Source organism: Papaver somniferum, chromosome 3 (assembly GCF_003573695.1).
Source record: "Papaver somniferum cultivar HN1 chromosome 3, ASM357369v1, whole genome shotgun sequence".
NCBI lineage: Eukaryota > Viridiplantae > Streptophyta > Magnoliopsida > Ranunculales > Papaveraceae > Papaver > Papaver somniferum.
In genome coordinates, this window is record NC_039360.1 from 72214404 (window position 1) to 72225498 (window position 11095).

An 11095-nucleotide genomic window follows, 5' to 3' on the forward strand; every position below is an offset into this window, starting at 1 on the left:
ACTTACTGCTTTCAGACCACGCTTAAGCTTGCATGTTCCAATTTGTTAGATAAAAACTCCCAATAATCGTCTGTCTAAGTCATATTATACTTTGATTGTCATCTTTCACAGGTGACGTTTACATTTAATCTCTCATCACGATTTAATAACCTTGGAATCAACAAATGAAAAAAGCACCAATGATTTTTTTTTATAAAAAATCACCGATCGCGAACCTAGATAACATAAACCGGACTATATAGGTGGGCATATCTAGATAACAAAAACATATCAGTGATACTTCAAGATATTTTCGCGGAGCTTACTAATCTGAAAACCCTATGTCGAATACCGAACACTACATGACGCCTATAACTAACTAGAGGTTGAGCCGGGGCCGTCAGGCCCCGGTGATACCTAATCATTGTTATAAAAAGACATGCACTTTAACTCTTTGATCAAAGAGTCAATCAACTGACAGGATCTAATGGGGACCCCGATCCGGCAGTCAGAATCATCTTGATCCATCTTTGACTTGGACGGCTGGGAATGATTGACTTGGACGGCTGGGAATGATAGTTATGTTTTGATAAAATTCCCAAATTCACGAAACCAGTGCCACACCACACTTATTAAACTCTGAGTTCTGATCTGAGTTCTGATTTTTCCTTTCCAGTTTGGAGGTTTTGTTAGCGAGGGAGGGAGAGGCGGACAAAACGAAGAAAAGCAACGACAGTCTATACATAGAGGAAAAGTAAAACAGGTGTATTTGATATTCTCTTTTGAAGATAAGAGATCTGAAGAACAAATATGAGAAGAAAGATGGAGTCATATTTAGTAAACACAAATTCTAGGGTTTGCTCTCTTAATCTTCTTCTCCTGTTTGTTGTTTTCGCGTGCTTGCTTTCTTTTTATCATGACCTAATTATGCTGAATGTTATGATCTTCTTACTAAATAGATGTAAGTAACCTCTTGAAGGTGAAGTAATTATGTGATTTGACATCAAAATATAATTTTGATATTCTGCTTTGAATTGAAGTTACTTTTGTTTTGATCTTCTTCTGATTGCAATTGAACTGGACATTAAATTAGATTCTTATTTACTTGAGTTTCAAAGTTTGTAATGCACAGAATCCAGCAATTATAACTTTTGGGTTTCGTTGTTTCTTGGAAATTCAATTTTGGAAGTAAAGCATTAAGTTTGTATCAGTGCAGTGATGTATTTTTAGAATATTTTTTTTTCTGTGGGTCTCTCTATGTTTTACAGTTATGAATGCCCGCAATCACTTTTAATTTAATGCGGGCTTCCACTTAACTATATTCGTAAAGATAATCTCTCAAGTGGACTTTGTATTTGTTCTTAAAGTAATGTTTAACCTTATCTCAGTGCTTTGTTCAGGTACGCATCACGTGCATCTTCACCACAGTTTCCTGAAATGGTTTAGTAGCATCTTCTGATCTTCATCATGAATTGCTGAAATGGTTTAGTAACAGTAATGTTGTGCTCTTCCCATTGAAATTCCTTTGCAGCGTGAGAGCCTAACTAAAATCAAGGCATCATAAATAGTTCTGCACTTTCTCAATGGGATAAGAAGATACCTACAGCATAGAATTTCCTGGCACTCCAACAAGTAAGTGGTGATTTTGTTTAACACACTGCTAAATTGAATTTTTTTCAAAACAGTATCTATTGCATATCTTCTACTTTATCACTTAAGAACTATCTGTTAAAGAATCCTGAATGTTTGCGATGTAGTTTTTAGTACACAGTTAAAGAATCATGAATGCTTGCAATGTAGTCTTTACTCTTTAGTTCTCAGAATAGTTTTTGGTATTATAAATCTTTATATCGAGACAATGTTTTCCTGAATTGACAGTTTCCAACAAGATTATATGAAATTCTTTGAGAATATATTGTCACAATCTAATGAGTTAATTTTACTTTTTGAGTAATTGTTGAACCTTTCAGTGGTTGCTTGCAAATGTTGGAAATAGGCTCTCTATCCAGGCTTGCTAAAAAAAAAGAAAGAAAACATATGGGTTGTGAAATCTGCGTAACATGCATATTTAACATCATAGAGCAAGGTAGCAATCCCTTTTGGTTACTTTTTAAACTTTCAATGATAAAATATTTTTACTTTCTCTAAATCATAAGCTGGAGAGGGTGTTTCATGGTCGACTTCAAATAAAATTCTCACATAATATGTTGGTTGTTATGCTTTGCTGACTGAGCTATTTTAAGCTTAGTGGATGTTGAGCTACTTCTTTTTCTCTGCCTTGATACCACCAGGTTTATTAAGCCAGGTTGTAATAGGAAGTGTTGTCACTAATGTTCTGTTATTACTTGATTTTACATGAGGATGCATGGAACAACTTCATCGTAAGGCTCAATTGTGAACAATTGAGTTAAGTATAGGAAAATGAATAAAACGTTGTGCATCTTTGTCATTGGGTCTTTCTGAGCAGAAAAACACTGTTCAAAACTATATTATGAGGTGTACTTTTAATTTATAGGTTCATTGTGGTGGTGAATGCTCTCTAAGTCTACCAAAGGAGTGTAGGTAGCAGGATACTGTGTAGGACATAGCCATTATATTTCTTTAAAACATGGGGTAATTACTACCACTATTTAGAGTTACATGTGAAGATGTTATGTTGTTACTGCTGCCTATTCTCCTTTGTGGTGGGGCACTTACTAACATTGGTAGAGTTGCTTATGATGATGTCCTGTTGTTACTGTCATTTGTGTTAATTTTTGTTACATTGACGATTATATTGTAGGAAATTCCAGAGGCTTTTATTCTTCCAGATGAAGCATCTTTTGTCAGGGGTACAGCTAGATAGGCACATCGATCGTCTTTCAGTATCAGATAACACTTGGAATCGGTTGTGTATATTATGATTGTGTACAACTAGGTAATATTAGTTCTATTGGACGTGTTGTAAATGGAGAAGTATACACATGGGTATTAAAAGAGTGTGTTCATTCAATGACTAAGAAGATAAAGTGGTGTACTTTAATGGAGATAGTCGTCTTCTGAAATTAGGTCTTACTGATGGATACACACTAACTTCTGATGGTCTTCACTGAATCAACATTTTGTAGTTTTCTCAATCATCACTATTTTTATAAGTACTGATTAGTCATATCTCTTGAGAATAAATCAGTTATAGCCATATAGTAAGGTCTTTGAGGTTTAATGATTTCAAAGTGAGATTATATGTTATTCAGACTTAGTTTGGAACAAATCAGAGGTTGGTGTTTGGTTGAATTCTCTTTATAATATATGGGTTACTGATTTATTTCTGTTTTCATTTTGTAGGTGAAGAGAAACTGATTTGAAGAATGGGTGTTTCATCAAATTTGATTCGTTTTTTGTGGTAATTTCTTCTCTCTTTGATTTATGCAATCTGCATTGCTAAAGTTTTGATAATTTATAATGATTTCTCATTCTCTCATCTCTATCATTTCAATTCTTAGCATTTGATTGTATTCCTTTTCACTGATTTCAATTCATTTATTTATTTTGATCAGATAGTCCTCTTATATGTTTTCTCACTGTTTTAGTAAAAAAATGCTAGCCATCACTCTATGCAAATGCTGAGAAGGTAGGATTAAGATGGAAATATGGGGCACATTACAACATCAATACAAAAACGCAAGACATAGTAATGTAACACCATTTTATTAATCCCAAGTTGTTGTCTATGCAACAATCATATCTACTTTAGACTGAGGTTACTGTAGACAGCGAGGACGGCAAGAAAATTCCAATCCATAAATTAAAATTTCAATAAGCTTGAAGATAGTGGTAACCATGCATAGGTCATGTATTTCATCACGAATATTCCTTAGATTGTAGATACGCCACTGTTGTATTTATCTCAAGTTGTTGTCTATGCAAGGCAGATAAAATCACAGGTAAACTTATGATTTCTCATGTTATTTTTATTTATTTCTTGGATTTTGAATATACTGATTAGGTTTTTGGATATCATTTTGTATTTCCCTTTTCCATTGTAGGACATTAATTGATGCCTCCTTAGCGATTTTACCGATTTTAAGTCAGCCATTGATATTTGTATATTTACTTTCTGCTTTGTTTTTATTGATTGATATAAATTCATTATTTTAGAGAAGTTTAAGAACGCCAACATATAACAGTTGTAGATGGGGAACTTCTATTCATATACCTAAGCAGGTGCACTGAATATGTCAATTGAAGTCTCTAGCATCATTGAATTGCCATTTCCTACTGTTACGAATGAAGAAAAATAGCTCTTATCCTCAATCAGATTAAAAATCGAAAAAAGACACAAAAATTTCTAACTACCTAACTCTTGGTAGCAAAAAATATGTAACTTAGTTACCTCAAAAGCAACACAGATTAGATGTACATATACTAACGAATTAGCCAATTATCATCCATGTCAGGATGAGAACTGCATAGTGAACAATAGTTGGTACTGCACAACATGTTGCCTGAGGTTAAGAAGACACTCTTAGTGGCGAGGTAAGGGATGTTCGAAAATATCTATTAATAGTTACTTTTGCCGTTACTCGGGGCTGACCTCAGTTGTCAAAATAGTCATGTTGGTAGTCTCACTATTAGACTGAGCTAATCGGTGTTTACTAATGCAATTTCCACCAACACAATTTAATGTATAGTGAAATATCTTTATTTCAACCACGGACACACTAATTCCACAAAAACATTCCACAAAAACAGTAGCCAGTTATCTCTTTATTATAGGTTGTGTAGGTTGTCCTACTGTGGCACTGATTTAAGTTTTGTATTTCAAAAATATTAGGGTCGTCTCTAGAGATAATTGCAACCGTAATTAAGTTTTGTTGTCGCTCCTTGATTGCTGTCAATGACATATGACATTCAAATCGCGCAGTTGTTTATGAATTACATTAGGACAAGATCCACCAAGCACTCCAGTACCCATACAATGCTAGCTTATGGGTGTTTTTCTTTTTGCTTTATCTCATGTGTACAGGTGTATGTATTACTTCGTCTCTGTTCCAAATAAACATTAGGACAAGCAACCACCAGTACACATACACAAGTTTATAGTAGTTCCCGGCAGGTGAGCATTTTAAGGTGTGTAGACTTTTGTTTTGTCTGATGTGAAAATGTTAAGGGTGTTTCAGTTCTAAATTTAATTTATGCAATTTGGTACATGAATGGTTGGTTTTTAATCTATGCAATTTTAGTATGTGAAACTTATGCAGTAGACTATTTTACAACAGTTGTTCGACTGATCCAAGTTGGTGTGCGGACGTTTATATTACAATAAGCAAAGGTAATAATTTTTTAACCAAATTAAAGGTTTATAGTTTACCTTCGGTAACTACTTCGGTTTACTTGGATAAAAGAGCTGCTATGGGTGTTTTTTTTAGAACCCTTCCATCTGTTTTGAATACCACTAAAGCATTTTTGACTTAATGATGTTAACTCAAATAAACATGATTTGTTAACATTAATTGAACTATTTAACAGATGCCGCATATGCCTGGCAATTTTTAGAGTTTGTTATAGGAAATAAAGTAAATTTGTATTTTCTAGATTAACCATTTTTTCGCCTGTACTACATTAAGTTGTTCTTGAATTAGCTTGCAACTAACATAGGAAGGGTGTATCTCTAAGATTCTATGATTTCTCTCATATTCACCATATGCTTTTGTACTAGCTCCAACGAATATCGACTCTCAAACAGAAATTTACTATTTTGATTTTTTTTCATTCGCAGCAAGTTTTTTAGTATGAATAACGACTTATAGTTTGTTTGATGCTTTTTTTTTCTGAAACATTCTTACAGGAAGTAGCAGAAGCTAGGATGCTAATAATCTATTGGAATGAAAGGGAATGAAAGATGTAGTCTTCCATGTCCGAATAATACTTGAGTTTCTCTTTTGACGTCGTATTCATAGAAACGTGTTCAAATTGCAAAGCACCAAACTGAATCTCATCCCACCGAAACAACTTGAGTTACAGATAGCAGCAGTTATGAAACTAATCTTAGGTAAATATGTTCATGTCTATTTAAGGGTTATTTCAACCATTTTCTTACAGATTCATGTCATTTTTAGTTCCTCGATATGGGTTTTTACTGTAAGTAGTACCATGCTGCAATTCTTTTCAAAAAGAAAATTAATGAAACTATTAAACATCGTTTTTGTAGTTATATTTTTTCTCTTTAATCAATAAACGTTGGCCCGACTTTGATTGGAGAGTTCTCAAAATTGACTACCAAAAGAAATGATAAAGGTTTGCAGGTTTTTTTTCTAGGTGAAGTCAAATCACCATGGGTTCTCCGCCGGGTCAGAAGGTGCCATAGTAATATATTGGGTTTTCCCTTTATGCCTCTATTCTGTTCTTAATATTTTTTGGTGAACTGTTTTCCAATCAGAGTTTTTCCTGCAAAATTTTCAAAGATACAACTCCCTTGACGATTTCTCAGGTACCTCTTCAGCAATCACTCTCTTGATTATAGTTTTAGAAGAGAAAATCAAAAGGTCCTTCAGTTTCTTTTTTTGTTAGTATTCATCTAGATTTCTATTTCAAACTCTCTTTATGTTATTGAATTAGTAAAATATTTGGAGGAGCCTTTAAAGGATATCCATTAGTGTTGAGTACAGATTAAATACAGTCTGCACTCTCTATAATTAACCCAAGAAAGCTCTCTTTCATTACACTTAGACATCACATAAAAAATATAGAGCTAAATTGAGCCACAACTGCATTAGTTACTGTTTAGTATAATACTATTGGAAAATTGATGTGAATTTGTATTGCCACTTGTGATCAATTTTGGATTCATCTTCCCCTAAAATTTTGTTTACTGAGAAAATAGTGACAGTGGTTGGAATGGAAATCAATCTTCAAAGAATGAAATACTTCTTGAACTATTGGGTAGCTCAAGAAAACTGCAGTAGCAGCTGCAACAGGAGTTGAATATGCGACAACAATCCAAGGGCGCATACCCAGATGGGGATTTTATGTTTTACTAACTGTGAAGGGTAAGGCTTTTCTTTTTTTTCACTTCACCATCTAAAGGTAAAAGATGCTGATGCACAAGTGCATTTGTTACTTTACTTTCACAAAACATTCTTCTCGAAATCTGAACTCTAACCAAGGATCCTGAGTTGCAAATTAGTATATCAATTTTATTGTTCGCAGAGTTTCAGTATCTCATTTCTATACGTTGTAGATGTGTATTCTACGTAACCAGAAGCCATATAACCATCTAAGTTATGTCGATCCCATGGATGAACCTTCTGGGAATCCCTCACTGTCTCAATTAACTCATGATTTATGTGCACGAGTATGAATCTGTGGCGCAATGGTAGCGCGTCTGGCTCCATGTCAGAAGGTTGCGTGTTCGAATCACGCCATATTGTGTTAACTGTCATTAGTTCTTATGGTCTTACTGCTTTTGGTTGAACATACAAGTTAATGATGAATCTATTCCAGTCTTATTATTTTAGTTTTCGTGAATATATACTCTCTTTTAGGTATCTCACAATTTTACACAATTATTTGCCTAAACACTCAGCGTCTCATCGTCTTCATCAACCCCATCGACATTCCCGTTTGGAATCCAATCAATTAACTCACTGGTGCATATGAATAACTCCAACATGCTGAAATTACATGCTTTGGAATTATGGTTAGGTAAACTGATTTTTTCGAAAGAGAATGAAGAATCAATAGTTGGTCTCTCACCACCACCACCAGACCGGTTTTGATGGGATGTAAGTAAACCCGAACTGTCTCCTTCTTTATTCCCTTTGGATGCTTCTAAACTACTAGCTTTTATCATTTCCTAAAGACTAGATGGTGGTGTCACAAAGCTCTATCTTCTTATAAGTTTTTAAGCCAGGGATAGTCAGTTTTCGCTTCTTTGTAAAGCCAATTTCACTTCAAATTCGAGGAGGAGGGCATGCCTGATACTGGAGTATTTTAATCTTATTTATTTTCAGTCGGGAAACTAAATTTGTCCAGCCAGGTACTTTCTTCTTTTTCGTCATCAGATTTTACACTTTAAATTTTTTTGTGTTTTTAAGTTTAGGAGTCTTCAATCTCTGTATATAATTAGTATTCTTCTTCATCTTCAAAGGTTTCTATGGTTCTTCGGGACCCAAAAATACTTGCTAAATATATGTAATCTTCATTAGCATCTTGAGTTGTGAATATGCTGAATCAGTATTTCCAATTATCATGAGATACTTGATTGTATTTTAATAATCAAATTATCAAACTCATATATAATGGTTTAGCCACTGAGAATCTCAAATAGTATGTACAATCTCCTGATCATTTCTTATCTCAATGCTTCTTAAGCAAGTTGTTATTTATTCTCATTTGGAGTCTGACATTCTTTGGTTGTTCAACCTTTTTGAAGCGATAAATTAGTCATATAATTTGCATTATATAAGCATATATTTATGCTTTCAATCCTTACTTCTGCAATCCTTCCATTGATGTAATAAGTTATTTCTTTTGATATCCAGCTTAAAATGTTAAACCTTCTATTGACATTTTTTGTGACATCTCAATATTTCCCCTTTATATTTCTCTCTTTGGGAGCAGCAGTATATGAAAAATAGAATCCCAACATGATTGCAAAAATATGTCATATTTTTCCACATCCATGTGCATTTCACTAATTTATTTGGCGTTGATATTCCTTTTCATGCAGGTTTATACTTTCTTATATATGTCCATATATGTTTGGCATTAACTGTATGTGTTGTTGTGCACAGAACAATTGCTGCTCAAGATTTTGCATCAGATGATTCGGGTGTGCGGCCTGTCGGATGATGAAGGCGAAGTCTTGGTTGCAAACTGGATGACAGAGCTCTAAAGCGTAAGGGTCCGAAATGCTTTTCAATACCGGGAAACTACGTCACAGGACGGGAGCGTCAGTACCCGACGAGGGAAAATACCTAATTTATTTACAGCTGTAGGTATATGATCCTAATCAGGCCCTGGACTTTCGTGCGAAACGAAATCCCCAGCTGAAGAGATGCTATTTCCTCTTCTCCTTTGTCTCTGAAAGTTTAAGATGTCGGCAGATCGTTGGAGTGCGAAGTTCAGTGAATGATAGCCAGTCTAATTTCTTATTAACATCAGGTAAACTACTTTGGTTTTCTTATATTTTATTTTAAACTTTTTTTGGTGGAATTGCTGCGAAGAATTGTTTGCTCGAATTGGCTTTAACTGTCAACCTGGACAGTAGTATAACATTGTAAATAATCAAAAGCAAGTTAACTATTATAACAGCAAATATATAAATATAACACCACTTGGCGGTAGTTGCAGGTATGGGCGAATTCAAGCTTTAACTTTTCTAAACAGTAACCAATTATCTATTTGTCCTGGGTTGTGTAGGTTGTGGTGTTATGATACTAATATAAGTGGAATTTCAAGAAAATTAGGGTCATCTCTTATACTGCTAAGTTTCATGTGGCCTAGAGATGGTGTTTGAGTACGTAAGTTTGGTCCTCAGATTCTAAAATGTTATCAAATTGGTCATCATTTGCATGTTCAGTATGATTAGCATGGACATCTTCTTTCGTACTTAAGTTTCATATGTGCAAATTGTTTGGGCTACCATGTCTTTGCAGAGTTTCTCCGACTCTAATGATTATGATAATCTGGTGAGTGACATATATTTCAATTGATGGTATTTATGTGTACCACAACAAAGGGAAGGTACAATATTCATCTGTTTCAGTATTGTTATCAACTGTTAGCTATTGGCCAACTTATTGTTTTTGGTTGATTTTGAATCGGAATTAGATATAGTTTAGCATGCCAAGGCTAAAACTCATGAAAAAAGAGTTGGAGGAAGCCTTATTTACTTATGTTTCTCCTTCTACTCCAAGGTTTGATCTTTAGATCACATGAAAGATTTTATTTATGTGTTGAAATGAAACCATTGATGTGGTGGTTGTTTTATTTTGTGATACATTATTTTTTCTTGAGCTGACAATTTGAACATTTTAATTTTATTCATATATGTTTAGTACTCCTTAAATTGTTGTTTGTTGTTAGGTTGCTTCAAATAGAACTTACTGCACCAACTAAAGTGGCGAGCCACTGAAATCCTACAAATTCTGCTAGACTGCGGAGGTTCCTAGCAGTTTCTACGACATCAGGCTTGGGGATTTGAATAAGATAGAAAGCTGAAGACATCAATGGGGACAAACTTCTCATGCATAACCAAGATGGTGTGGAAAAACTATAAACTTTTGTAACATTTTGGGATAGTGTTTTTGTCTAAAAAAACCCTCATTTATGAAACTATTAAGGTATGTTGTTTGTTTGATTCGAAGCTTTATAAATGCATCACTAAATATAATTAATGTATTCAGATCATACCTATGATTATATTACTTAATTTTATGATAGCATATGTAATTGCGGAGGGAATATCACGACTTCGGCGATGAAGATTTATATCGACATGCAAGATTAGTAACATCAGTTGTTGACCTCCCCCAAAAACAGACACTCTAAAAGTTGTTGACCTCCCCCAAAAACAGACACTCTAAAAGCTTGGCCTTCTTTTCTTTATCTTCTTGAGGATTCCTAAATAAGGTAGGATCTCTGTTGGCTTAAACTGAAGAAAGTACAAAAATAATAGTAAACAACATATTACTATTGTAGTATGTGTATAGACTATACAGTCATTCAATAAATAGCTTCTCTGATATCTCAAAATCAGGCAACACATTGAAACAAAAACCATGATTTTATTTTTTAGTTGTATGTTTGTTGGATTTGCACTCGATACATAGCTCTGGAGTGTGGAATGCCTGAACAATTTTATTAAATATGATATCTTTAGCTTTATCGACTTAATTGCAGGAGAAAAGTATTTCAAGAATCAAAATTTGTACTTAGCTAGGCGAGTACAAAGAGTGTTTTTTTGGCTCTGATCCATTCTCTTCTTTCCAATTAATGATTGTGAAGTGAGGAAATATGAAATGTTTCGAGACATGGAGGCAGTGGAAAAACAAGGCACGTCAATGGCATAACAAAGACTTTTGGGTTCAACATAACGTTATCATGTTGCGAATTAGACTCGATGTCGGTTTGA

At 34.2% G+C, this 11095-nt stretch overlaps 1 long non-coding RNA gene across 20 annotated transcripts; it reads left to right on the forward strand.

The window, feature by feature from the left end:
• The first annotated feature begins 624 nt into the window (after window positions 1-624).
• On the forward strand, window positions 625-10393 carry LOC113356471. Of its 20 annotated transcripts, XR_003362980.1 has the most exons (10): window positions 625-834; window positions 1368-1379; window positions 1511-1611; window positions 1950-2065; window positions 2762-2896; window positions 3304-3361; window positions 4985-5074; window positions 5238-5290; window positions 5807-7996; window positions 8754-10393. It is a non-coding gene; the product is annotated as an uncharacterized LOC113356471 (long non-coding RNA). The 20 variants fall into 20 exon arrangements; XR_003362970.1 differs by having other exon boundaries at window positions 625-1611; window positions 8754-9123; window positions 9382-10393; XR_003362983.1 differs by having other exon boundaries at window positions 625-1611; window positions 8754-9123; window positions 10048-10393.
• The last annotated feature ends 702 nt before the right edge of the window (window positions 10394-11095 follow it).